Below are 13,905 nucleotides of genomic sequence, written 5' to 3'. Positions count from 1 at the left end.
AAAACAGCATTGAATAATGCATAAGATGTTCTGAAAAGTTTGCCTTATATCAACAGTCAATTGGCAGGAATCTCACTCATTAGAACACCACTCCCTTTTTATAGTCCCAGAAAAAATATCTTTGTCAAAAATTGTAGGGTTTCTAATTCCTCTATCTAAAAAGAGAGGCTGTACAACCTTTTGATACATGGATTAAAGGTAAAGAAACAAACTACTTCACTAAACATTCTCGGCTCACCATTGCCAAGGGAAGAGACCTTGGATGCTCTGTTTAAGCCTAGAGTTGATTACTTCTTAGAAAAAAGGTGTTCACACTGGGGAAAACTACTTTGCTTTAATACCAAGTTGCTGTTGGGCATCTCTATAATACTGTGCTGTGTCTACAGAGCCTCCAATAAATATAATAAAAAGTAGTAATGCACTGCCATGCTACAGTATGACCTCAGAAATGTAACAGGTGGGGAGTACCAGAATCTTAGAAATGGGGAAAGCAACACATGAACAGGGGAAATAAAACTAGCTCTACTTTAAGCCTGTCAGTACAATGAAAGGAAGTTACAAAGAGAAGAATTAAAAAAAAAAAAAAAAAAAAAAAGAGCAAGGAATTATGAGCGACACCTGAGCTGCAAGAAAAAAAAAAACACTAGGATTTCAGTGGCTGTTTATACCTCCCCACTAAGGTGCTGTACAAAGATATTAGAGAGTCAGAGGAGCTAAAATTAATCAATCAATTTTAAGTTATAACAGCCACTGCAATGGCACTACAAGACCTAAAACACATCACCTGACTCTCTCAATCAAGGCTGGAGAAGCTGCTCCTTCTGCCTGGCAAGATTATATGTACTCTTCCTGGGTCTACCTGGCCTGGTCTTCCCACTTTTTTGGTTTATGTTGTGTTTGTATTTACAGAGGGTGATTTTCATGGAGCTAAGCCATAAATATTGGAGGGAAGAGTTACTGTCCATAAGCAGCATGCCATAACTAAATAGGTGTCAAGGTTGCAATTTGACCAAGTGTCAATAGCTGACACTGAATTGTGATAATAGAGGCAGAATTGCATAAAGGAACTTCTCCTCACTCTTAAATTAGATTATTTCACTTGTCTTATTCAAGGTTTTCTTTATAAAAAAGAGAAAGCCTTAGAGTTCTGACTCATCTGACATATGACAAGGAAAATAAGAGCATGATGGAGCAAGCAAAGAGGCCTGTAACTCCAGGTCTGTCCCCAAAATCTATAGGATCTGGGGTAGTCTGTCTCCATTTGTGCTTCTAGGGAGCGGATTCTCCTTGCACATATCCCAGACCAGGCAGACATTCTGGGGTTATAAATAAAGTATACAAAACTGAAACTTAAGTTTGTGGCAATGCAAGTAATCCCACATTATTATACTTATGACAAAAAAAAAAAAAAAAAGAAAAAAGAACAAGAGTATAATTCCAGGGGGATTATGAAAAATAGTGGCAGTTACCCTAAAAAGGCATCAAATCTCAAGTACCATCCTTACTGACATTTTTTAGTTTTACAATATCAAGCTGCTGTACTTTTAATTGACTTTTTTTTTTTAGTTGAGGCAATCAGACATTAATTCTACTAATAACAGCAACACAAAAATACAACTTCCTGAAAAAAATAAACAAAAACCTTCCCCAAGTGTGCCCTCAGAAACTTCCAGTAATTATGCTTATGCTGTTTCATATTTTCAATGTTGTTCAGCCTCTTTTGTCTGAGCCAGATGCCTACATGAAGGGACCAGACCTTCAAAGGCAATTAATAACTCATACCTTCACTCAATGAATATTCTAGGAGCTCTGAAAAATCTGGTCTCCTTTTCAAAGTTTAACTGTGATTTCATTTAAAAAGAAAATAATGCAAATAGAAATAATATATTCGTGGCAGGCATGCAGCCACAAACTACTAAAACCTGAAGGAGATCTGCTATCACAGCCAGAGGAAGCCTGGAGGCTCTCCATGAGATAGGGCCATGGAGTACAGCTTCTCTTGTTTCTTTTTCACCTCTGGCCCCAGGTGGTGCCACAGCTTACATGAGCCAGCTGGAGAATTTGAGAAGACCTGCTGCATGTCAGAGCACTTGGCACAGGATCTATTCCAAGTGAGGGACCTGTAACTAGATAGATCAGCAGGAAAACTAAAAATATTCCGTTTCTGTTGGCAGGTTCTTGTCCATAACTATGAAATATTTGGAACTACTAAAGGGGTAAAAGTTCCTATGAAATTTCTAAGGATTAATCAGGAATTTAGAGTGCTCTTAAAGTGTTTAAGCATTCTTTAAGCACCTTTACTCCTAAGCACTGGAAAATGATGAAGCATGTTCAATACATCTACCTCTACGGTGGAGGTGGAGTTCATCCTTATTACCATGAGCCAAGTCCAAGTTCAGCTAGCCAGGCAAGGAGTAGGTGTAGATCTTTGGTAATGTTTATATAAATATTTGCATGTCTTTTAGAGAAATTTGCTGTAAGACATACATATCAACTAAGAAATTCGTAGTGAAACAATTCATTCATTCCAACTGCCCTTACATTTACCTAGCTCAATGAAGTTTTATACCAAAAAGGCTGGCACAGACAGTTTCTCTGCTAAACACAAATATGGCAGACAAGATAAGGGTACTTTTTGAGATTTTTTTTTTTTTAATAAGTGTCTTTAAAGGTTAGATCAGGTTCAGTAGGAGGCAACACAAAGCACCCATACTGCAGAGGTTTGCCTGGATGAATTCATTATCACTTGGCAAACTAAACACTTTCCTCAGGAAAATTTTCATCCTTTAGAGTTTCTGATTTAAAAACTACTTAGTTGATGCAGCTTCTTCATAAGTCTATCTTTCTTAAAAGCACCTCTGGCAAAAAGTAGAGGATAAAGGCAGAGCAGAGCCAAGTGACCAAGGTTCTACATGCAGCTGATACCCACATACAGCAGCCTGCTGAACCCCAGTCACACCCTCAGGAGATGAGCAAAACCTTGACTGGAAACTCCTTTGCTAGCCACAGCTTGGAAGAAGACTTATCTTACAGTAAGGAACAGGGGGAAAGACACTAAAACAAGCAAACTCACTGTATTGCCAGATCCGAGATCCATGCAACTTCCCCAGTAACATACACACACCTACCTCCCTCAGCAGTCTCCCTCAGCTTTCCTCCCTTGCTCTTAAGTGCTTTTCCTTGTGATTAGATATGAAATTCCTCACACCTGGGCTGTAAAGCAGCCTGGTTTACGCTACCCTCTAAGGATACACAACATTAAGTATATGCTATACTGTAATCCATCTCAGGCTGCCACTGCTTGCACCCTGAGTAAAAGTTGGAAAGACAAGACAGACCAGATAAAGGCCCTAAAAATTTAGCATTATGAGTGCTGAGTAATGCATACAGTCTTGGATCTCTTCTAAGAATAAAACTGATGGGAAAATTAATCAACTGGTGGGAATTTCTTAACTGTGTTACATATGTTGTGTAAACTGAAGAAGATGAGCCTCCTAACTTGGGAGTTAGGGATCTGAGGCAGATATGCAGACTCCAGCACCTCATAAAGAGAGATCTGGAGAGCAGTAACTGTATTTATCCCATTTATTACTGCACTGGGAAGTGCATTAGAGGAACCCAGTCTCCTAATGGGGAAGGTACTCAGGGGTGTCCCTGCTGCTGTCTGTCACAGCAGCATCTTGTGGGTTCCTGGAGCAGCCTGTCACCATTGTGGGCACCATGGTCAGTTCTGAAGTCAGCTGCAATTCATTGATGCTATTTATATTGTGAAATCCTGGTAGGGGTTCTGAGCAACTCTGGGACATCCGATGTGGTATTGGAGATAAGAGTTTGTTTTCTGCCAGTTGCTGCCTGCAAGAAGGTCTTGCATGTGGTAGTCATAGGAAGACCCCACTTCTCTAGTGACAGGGTGCTCAAACCTCTGAAGAGGCACCACTGGGCACCCAACGGCCTGTTCCAAGCCAGTGGGGTCTGTTTTTGGACACCTGGCTCTGCAGAGCAGAACTGCATAGCTTATGTCTGGCAAAAAGCAGAGGCAAGAACAAATAGAGAAAGTTTATGTGGCTTAGATGAGTGTGAATTCCAGAGAAGGTGAACCTAAATAAATATCATATAACTTATTTCCTTTCAAGAATGTATTTTTTGGCCACTGACTGATCAGTTAATCCTCTTTTTTTATTCTCCCTTTGGTAAAATTCCCAAGTTATTACAGGTGATATTCAGGGACACAATATCCACAGCTCTACTGTAGCATGTTTTACTGCTTCCAATAAAATTTGTACAAAGTTTGCAGGCTGAACTTGAATTGTGCCCTTACTGGAAGTATCTTGGACCCTTTGGTTTTTCATTTTCATCCCACAAGACGAAGATTATCCTCAGAACTATCTGAATGACAAATGAACCCTTTGCATCATTTCTCTCGCTTCTCCTTTTCATAATTTCTCTCACATTTTTCCTTCACCGTGTCCCAAGCCTTTCTCTTTATATATCTCTCAGATTTTGGCATATGCGTATACTTTAGCATGGGCTTGTCTTGAATTGCTAATATCATATGCTATACATGCTTTCCATCTTGCTGGAGTGAATGTGGTAAAAGAACAGAATGCATTTCTCTGAGATGTCATGTAACATAAGATATGCAAATTGTCTCTGATTGGGAAGAAGAGATTATTTTTCCTGTCAAATACATATGCTTTATGTACACTGCCTGTTAGAACGATGTTCAACAAACATTTGATTTTTAAAGGCTGGAATATTCTGAAAGTGAGTTTTGCATGGGAAATCTTCATCTGCAAGAAGAAAAATGAAAGTACTGCACAGCGTATTCTGTTATCAGGGCTAAACATGGGGAACAAGAAGGGTCTGAGGGAAAGCAAGCAACAGAGCTGCCAAGTTTGTCTACACAATGCTGGGCTTATCCTTTTTTTCTTGACCTGTGTGGTGGGACGAGGGGAGGGAAAACGCACAGCACCAGTGCCAGCCTCGGCGCCAGTGCTAAGAGGAAGGAGGGACCATTGTTGGGACGCGGTGGCTCTGTGCAGGCTCTGTGATATCCATAGGATTTAGCCAATCTGTTCCTGCAGATGTCTGTTTTATGCATGATTTACCTGGCTCGATGCAGCTCCTGCTCCCACACCAGCACTGCCAGCTCACAGGTTGGAAAGTGGCAGTGCCCCGCATCCATTCAGCCTGCTACTGCCCCACCACAGGGAGGGCAAGGCCTCTGGGGTTTTGGCCTGCTTTATTTCATTTTGTTTTGCTTTGCTTTGCTTTGTTTTTCTTTCCTGATTTTTTTTTTTTTCTCTATAGCTCTGAATATTTGCAGCAGAATTTGTCTTTTTTATTTATATATATATTTTTTGTCTTTTCCTGCTGAAGATTACAAGTAAACAAAGGAAGCAAAACACAAAAAAATGTTCTTTGAGCCAGACACTGGGACAGCACATACACTTGTCATCCCTCCATGAAGCATTGGCTATTAAAGATGTAATATTTCCACTATATCTCAACTGCAGTGTAACAAGACTGACTCTGAGTGAGTGCATGCATCTGACCTTCTGTGAGCATTTTCAATATACTTCAAAATATCATATTATTTACCAGTTGTAGGAAAGTGTTCTTTAGTAAGTAGTACAAAGCAATCACAGTGGCTTTGGAGACTTTAAAGATTTCCTAAGGAGCCACTAGTGTCTGTAAGATGCCCTTGGGGCTTCTGTTTTGCACTGTGATTGTGCAGTGTTTTATTTCTGTCATAAAATGCATACAAAAGAAAAGGAAAGAAGCAATCTTCTACAGCTGGAAACCAAATTACAGGACTCTCTTGTAATAAGGAGAGATTTTCCCCAAAGTGACACAGTGGGACATTAAGGCTTTGATTTTGATCCTACCTAAATGAACAGGAAAATATTCCATTGACTTTAGTGGTTCATGATCAAACTCCAAAAGAGCTATTTAAAATGTTACATAGGTGATTTATGAGTGCAGTTCTATACATGTTCATTAAGGGTTATTTAATTTTATTTTATTTTTTTCTTCCTGGAAATACTGAAGAAATATTAGCTAGTTTTGTGATTATAGCTGTGTGGTGATGTGGCAGTGGTATCGCTCTGATTCTGTTGGTGTACTTACTCAGATAAGCTTTACATTAACAAGGATTCACAACCAAGGTTTTGTTATCTCTACTGATGATAACTGTCAGTACGCATAAAGCATTTATAACATTCATGCAATCAGCAAATAAAACACTACACTTCAGTGCTGACAGCGTGTTGGTACATTCAGGATCCGAGCAGCACTGAGAGGTTTGAGCTGCAAACAGTTTACTATCTCATCTGCCTTTCAGAATTCTTCCAGAAAAGGGAGAACAAAAAGTGAGAAGGAAGAGTTTCTGAGAAGGAATATCTATCATAAAACTTCAGATTCTCTTTGGAGAAAAAAAAAATAAATTGCATGCATTGGTAAATTTAATGCTACACGTACCATACATTGGTGGGATTTATATTTAGGAAATTGTTCCATGGCCAATTTTACAAAGTCTGTATTTTCTATTTTTGCTGTTACTACATGTAAGTCCTAGAACACAGCTCTACTTTAGAAGAAACAGAAATTCTACAGGGATAATTTTAAATATATATATAAGTATAGTTTAATATAATGCAAGGAGAAAGCAGTTGTAATCCACCTAGCTTTATCTTTTTTGTGTGTGTCAAACTGTAGCTAGCAATCCAGCTACTTCTGGGTTATATGTAGAAGTTGATAGGATAGTTAATGAATCACCAAATGAAGGTTCTGCTTCTTAGACTGTTTTGCAAATCCACAACTGTTTCATTGCAAAGTCTGATCTGGCTTGTGTCCATCCTCCCATGCACTACAATGGACTTTAGAAAATGTTAATAGTCAGAAATTGATACGAGAATACTCACACATTTGGTTGCTAACTGTTGAAGAAGAAATGAGCTAAAATTGAACTAATGGCTTGCCTTGAGAGATTTTGATAGAATAAGATCATCCTTAAATAAAGGCTGTCAGGAATAAGTCTTCCAATTTTGTGATAGTCACTCAAGTCAGCAGAATAGCTCTGCTTTCCCTCCAGAAAGTACATGCAGTCTGCATACGCTGGGTATAAAACTGCAATATGGGATAAATCCAGGCAACTTCAGGACAGCAACTGACGAAGCTAACAAACCCTTGAGAGAAAAACACAAGCTTTTTAAAAGCAGTCTCCTGAACATCCACAGAGGATAATGATTTTGGCAGTTCACTTTATTAACAAAATCCTTGGTAATACATTCCTGTAAGCTCACGAGTACAGCTTTCATACAGGCAAGCAAGCCCAGCCTGCCCAAACCTGAGCTAAGCCCTCCCATACTCTAAGGACTTCAATAAAACCCGATAAGATCCCTACCAAATGTATCTGCCTTTGCAGTTTCTGTTGTTGTAGTTTGTTTGTTTGTTTGTACTCCTGTCCATGGCTTTATCACTTGCCTTTGTCTTCTGTTGTAGCCTTTACTTATCTATGTGTGCATCACTGGCAGGCTGGCACTTGGCTCTCAATACTGTTTACCTGTACTTTAGCTCAGTGAGTTTATAAGATTCCTGCATTACTTTTAAAAGAAGCCAAGGGTGGTGTCTGCACACCGACTAGCATGCTCTGATGCTTTGCTCCTCTGGGGTGCGCGGTTTTGTCTCCTCTGCCCCTCCTGCCCCTGCAGTCCCCCATCTCTGCTGCCAGCTCTGCACTGGCTGGGCTTGTTTATGCATCACAAACCTGCATCACCTAGCCAGAGCATCACATATTTTTGCTGCATGCATTTTCCACAAAGTTATGTATTTGGGCACCAAAGCTGGTGCAAAGAACATGGTTGAAGCACTTAATAGGGAGCAGGGGATGGGGAGCGTGGGATTTCCCCTTTCCAGTGGCAATAAGTTCTTATGTCAGCTCACTGCCTCGTGGAAATGCACCCGCAGGCATCTAATTGGTGCTGTAATATCTTTTAGTCTACTGCTCTCTAAAGCAGTGTTTTGTTAGGGTCGAAAACAGCCAGCACAAGAGAGCAGGCTAAAATTGATATGCTTAGACTAAAGCTGCCAACAGGGAGAAGCAGCACACCCCGAGAGCAGCCACACAGGGCTGTGCTCAGCGAGAGCCTCTGCTTCGTATCATTAATGTCACACACCCTTCCGCAGAAACCTCAGCTGGATTCCTAGGGGAATGCAGCAAAAGCTCACATTATTATTTTTGTTAAAACCATGGAATGAAGCTAGAATGACACATACCTGAAAGGGAGCCATAGTTATAGCACTTCCCCAAAACACAGAAGGCGCATCCCAGTCCTGATGCCATTCAATCAATTTAATCACCTGCATGGCAGCATACAGCCTTGCCTCCACTTGGCTGCCACAGCTCTGTGTCCTAGTTTAGTCCTGAGCATGAATCTCTGCTTCAGGGGAATGATTATGCAGTTTACTTGAAACTCCACTGCATAAATAACTGGTCTTTGAGGCAAGGACTACACTCCAAGGTTCATTGCTCTTTAGTATCCAAACATGAAGCCAACATAAAGCTGTTTTTTTTATTTTTTATTTTTTAATTTTTATTTTATCCTATTCTCAATATACTTTGAAGCCCTTTATGCAGAGTGAAGCACCTTGAGAAGAAGAGACGATGACCGCCTTCACCCCAAGTAGGCTGTAGGGTGGTGGCTGGTGTGTGATGGACGATGAAACAGGTTCAGGTCTTCCCAGTCAAAGTTGGGAACTCATCATGTTGCTCTTGCCTGAGGCAAGTATTCTCCTTGATAAGAAAGGAGTAAGGAGGGACATATAACCACCTCTCTGAAAGAAAACAGAGTCTGCAGGCACATTTTGTGTGAGCCACATTTTGTGTGAGCCACATTTTGTATGAAAATGCATTTTCTGTGGAGCATTACTATAAATGTAAGGCTGTGATGGGCACGAGAAAAGTATAGCTCAGCTGAGACTAAAGTCCTTTCAGCAGCCAGTCTTGGCCTAAAAGAGGAAAGAGAAGAAGCTGTAAAGGTTGTACATTATCACATGGCATTCTTGGGCAAAAACCTTCCTGAACTGGTTGCAGCAATTTCTGGAAAGTTATTGCATTCAGGTACTTTATTAACAACTCCAGCTTTGATTGCTTGATATGTTTCCTGCTCAGTAATTGGAAGTTGTAAATCGCTGTTTAAGCCTCCAAAAATGAAGTGATCTTTAAGTAATTAAGAGTACAGTTCTCTAAGTGATATCTCTGATCCTCTGAGATATAAGAAAAGTACATTTCTAACACCACAATACACTTAACATTTCTTTAACTAACTCTTTGGAGATTGCAGGGAAGTTGACTTTTGTGTAGGCAGACGTCAAATTCAAACTTCCAGCAGTGCAAACTGGGAATAACATGTTCACAGGAAGCATGATAGCCTGTCACACAAATAGCTTTTTACCTATATTTGTTTTACAAACACAAGCAGTATCAGTGGAAGCTATCTGAACTGTACTACTGATTTTACCCAGAAACATTGAAAAACTGGACTTCTGAATGCGTATAGACTATGAGAAGTAACCAATCCAAATATAAAATTGTTCTGGAATAAACAATAGGCTAGGCTTTCTGGAAAAGTATTAGTTCAGTTTGAGACCTGACTTCTCATCAGAGCAGACCAGGATCTGTTTCCAAACAAGATTTCAGATCAAAGTTAGATACCATAAGAACTCGGTCAAAAGCATTTAGCCTGAGAACAGAGTTTGAATCACAAAACAGAACCAAGACTAGAGTTTAAATAAATTCCCAGTGAGTAATTGAGAGTACTTTCACACTGTGTGGGGCATTACTAAGACCTAGCTATTAGGAAATGCTAAAAACATAACCGTATTGGAAGCCTCTGTCCTCTCTCTGGAGATTAAATGCCAGGCTGAATCAGGTTGGAAAAAAGGCACTCCTGTTCCCCTCAGGCTCCACAGTCTGCAGTGTATTCCCAAGGGTATCCATCAAAAATTTTAAAAGTTTAACTTTGCAGAAGTCTCAACTTTGGTGCAGAAGCCTAGAAGAAGTAGCATGGCTCAATTCCCTGCTTTAGGTAAGCAGATAAAACATGCATTTTTATTCCCCTAAGGAACATTATAGGTAGGCAGCACCTGTGCAGCATGGGTTCACAGTATGGCAAAGGATGCAGGAGTTCAGAAGACAGAATTAGCAAGATGGGACATGAAACTTAACCTGTAGCAAACAGTTTGCTTCTCACGGGGTAGGAAACCTGGGCTCCACTCCATGCTTCAACTATAGTTTATGCATTGCTCTTCATTAGAGTAATTGGCTGCAGAAAGAAAATAATGTTGGGGGTTGGAGCACAGGACTCATTGTCTCCACAGAGTCTTTCATCCTCTGAACATCCTTTCTGTTTATGCATTATCTGACTAATTATGGAAACCTTGATTTGGAGCAAGAAGGAGCTGTGACCCAGATCATCTCTTAGTTTCATTTCTAGGTTGGTTCATTTCAGACATAAGGTGTGTCTGAGACATAAACTTTGTCTTCTGGGATGTCTTCTGCAGCGAAGGAAGGGATTGTACCTGGGTCACCTGCACCTTGGCCAGTGGTTCTCATGCTGTGGCCAGTAGACATTGGGTGCTCAGGAGGTCACACTGGGTGGCTTGCCTGGGGTTAGGGGCACTAATGCTCGCTGCTTCCTGCTGGCCAAAGGTGGCCAGACAAATGTTTTATATTGCATTTCAGTCTACAGAGAAAAAAAATAAATAAATAAAATAAAAGAGGGGGGAGGGATTTTTGGAAATTATATAAAAGATTTTTTTTTTTTTTTTTTTTTTTTTAACTTTAGGATGTCTTATTTAAATATTGGTGCTTGCTCTCTTTTTTGAAAGTGAAGAGTTTCAAAACTCAGCTGTGCAGCTCTGAATATTTATCAGAATACTGAAGTCTTAGCTAGAAGCTTGTTTTTGGCTGTCCTTCGAAGTTTTTAGTAAGGTTCAATTTCATGTATTCATAACAATTTTATTTGTTTCCTATTGAGTGACAGGTTAGAAATAAAAACATCTTTGAAGAACTGTTTTTTCATTGGATATGAATATAGGTCTTTTTTTTTCTTTGGATCCCTTTGGCAGAGCCAAAAATTCAGACTATTTTAAGGCAAATTTCTTGTGGTAGCTTGATAACATCGGGAGAGAATAACTACTCTTGAGGTAATTTCTGTTATTAATGACACATTTTTTTTCCAACTTCTATTGTGTGCTGCAATTCTTGTGACAGATGTTGGAGCAGTAGAAGGCAAAAGCACTAGACAGTACAGTGGTCGAACCTCATTAGGAAAGAACATTTTAAAAATAATTACCTAATGCTGAAAAAAATAAAAATGAAATGCAGTTACTTTTTCCTTAAGTCCTGTTGAATCTGTGTCTGATCTTGTTAGTCAAGAAAAAGGAAGCACCTGTCTTTGATAGGGTGAAATACTTCATCAGGAACAATTCTCTTGGCTGTTTGGAATTGGCATAGAAGTTTTTATGCAATGTGTTGCTTGATTTAGTTTCTGGCATGATGATCTCTTTCCCTTGGTGGATTTTCAGCTGCTTGAGAAGAAAGATGATGGATTTGATCTATGTGAAAAAAAAAATTCCTCAATGAAGCAAACTGGCAATTTCATCTAATTCCAACTAGAATGAATGAACATCGCAAAGATGTTAAGCAAAAACAAACAATAATAAAAAAAAAAAAGCTTCAAATGTATGTATATCATGCATTAGCATTGGCAAAGAAAATATTTTCCTTAAAAAAAAAATATTGAGTAGGATCACCAGACAGCTTCATGTCCAGACTAGGAAAGAAATACTTAGACAGCATTCAATTAGATTGAGCCTTAAAGCTTATCCTTGCATGTAATTGGACTCCAGACATACGGGTGTATGAGCCCTCTGCATTTATCTCTGAAACAATGAAATAACTTTTCTTAGAGCACAGCTCTACTAGCAGCATAGAGGAACTTTAAAATCTACCTGCGAACCCATTTTATATTCCTCTTAGTTTCTGCTTGCAACTTCTCCTCCTTTCCACTACAGATTTTATCCTTGGTTTTCTCTGCACCTGAAGGCTGCAGGTCTGGGGTAGAAATTTGTATTCCTCTGTTATTTCTCACAGCTTAGAAGCCAGGGCAAATGCACAGTCATTAATATGTGTATAAAACTTTTGCAACTTAAGAGATACTTAGCTTCTCATCTTGGTCATTAGCATAAAAGCTCTTTGGATAAATGGACAAACTCAGAAAATATCTAGTTCTCTAATGAAATATTAAATCAAGCTTTGGGCCTGTATGGCTGAAGTGGCTTAACTTGGCTCTTATCCATATGTAATTGGATTTTGAAAATTCTGCAGAAGAAATACAAATAAGTAAGATGGGTGGGCAGTATAAATTTTGGGTTGTGGTTTGACATGCACTGGGATGTAAAAACATAAACCAGTAAGTTTTTCTTTTGTATTCCTTTCCATTCAGCAGTGAGATTGCTGCAGCTTATTATACCTCATTATGTATTTAGCAAAATTAGTAAACAGGTTCAGTAAGTGAATAACTAAAGAAGATCATAACATGTGAAACTGTGCAGGAGGAAGTCCCAGCTACAGATCTTTGCATGAAGAAACAGCTCACAGTAAAGGGAAGTGGATCTTCGTCATGCAGATGCAGACCACCTGAGAAGGGGGGTGTTATTCCATAGGGTAATTGAGTGATTATGGTAAGGGTTGCCTAGATCTTCTGTATGTTCTGCTAAATAAATTTGTGTCTTGACAGATGGGCCCTAGTGCAGCTTCTCATGAAGCTGAAAGGGCTGCTTCAGCACAGGGCTAGGAGAGTAGCACCTCAATGGTCTCACCGTTTCCCTTCTGCTTCAATAAAATGCTTGAAGATCTTAAAAAAAAAACCTACTGAAAACTAATAAAGACTAGTAAGTTGCTGTAAACTGAGTCTTGTACTAGGCTGAACAAAACTTTTGCCAAAATCAAAAAAAAAAAAAAAAAAGTTAATTTCCTTCTTCAGCTCCATTTTCTACACCACAGGAATATCTCTCAGCAGCTGATGGTTGTGGTCTCTTTTCTACAGTCTTATGAAGTCTTTCAAAGTAAATATTGTAAATGTTTGAAGATTACTAATCTATAAAAGTGGATGGATTGTTTTACTGCTTAAGCTGCCTCTGCTGCTTTAATGGCACCCCTGAGTGCTATCCATCACCCAGTGGGATAGCTTAAATATCAAACATGCCCACACCTCAGATCTTGAGGTGACTTCTGGTGTGTCCCGTCTGTCTCTGTGCTGCACTGTCCCAGTGTGTGATGCTGCAGGTTTCAAGCAACAGTTTACTGATAATTAGACCCTTCCCTCATTTCAGCTGCACAGGACCTCTCTGAAGCATGAAGAGCTTGTGATGTACATTGGCCCCTTTCCTCAAAACACCTGATGTTAGTGCTCCCCTACTGTGGGCATCAGCACTGAATGAAATCTCCATGTGCAGACCCAACATATCATTGTTGCATGTGGCTTCTCCATGAGGTGGCTGAATGCACCTGAAACTGGATGCTGGGGCACTGCTGGGGCAGCCAGACCACCACAAACATTGGGCAGGATTGCCCACAGCCTACTGCCCCTTGATTCTGCTGTTTAGCCGCATACTTTTCATTCAACAAGGATAAAGTGCAATTGTTGAAGGGTTGTGTCGGTGAATACATGCCCCATGCATGTGCCAGATCAGGTGGTGCTCATGTATGCACCCTGTTTGGCAGCCAGTGTCTCCTCTGCCAGGGAAAGCCATCCTAGACTGCACATGCACCAGGCTTTGGCGGAGGAGAGGCCCCCACCAGCCACGTGCCCCAGCAGCAGGTGTGCAGGGGGGCTCTCG

This window comes from Aythya ferina (assembly GCF_964211825.1).
Source record: "Aythya ferina genome assembly, chromosome: 6".
Lineage (NCBI taxonomy): Eukaryota > Metazoa > Chordata > Aves > Anseriformes > Anatidae > Aythya > Aythya ferina.
The sequence above is the reverse complement of the archived record's forward strand: the minus strand, read 5'-3'. Positions refer to the sequence as shown.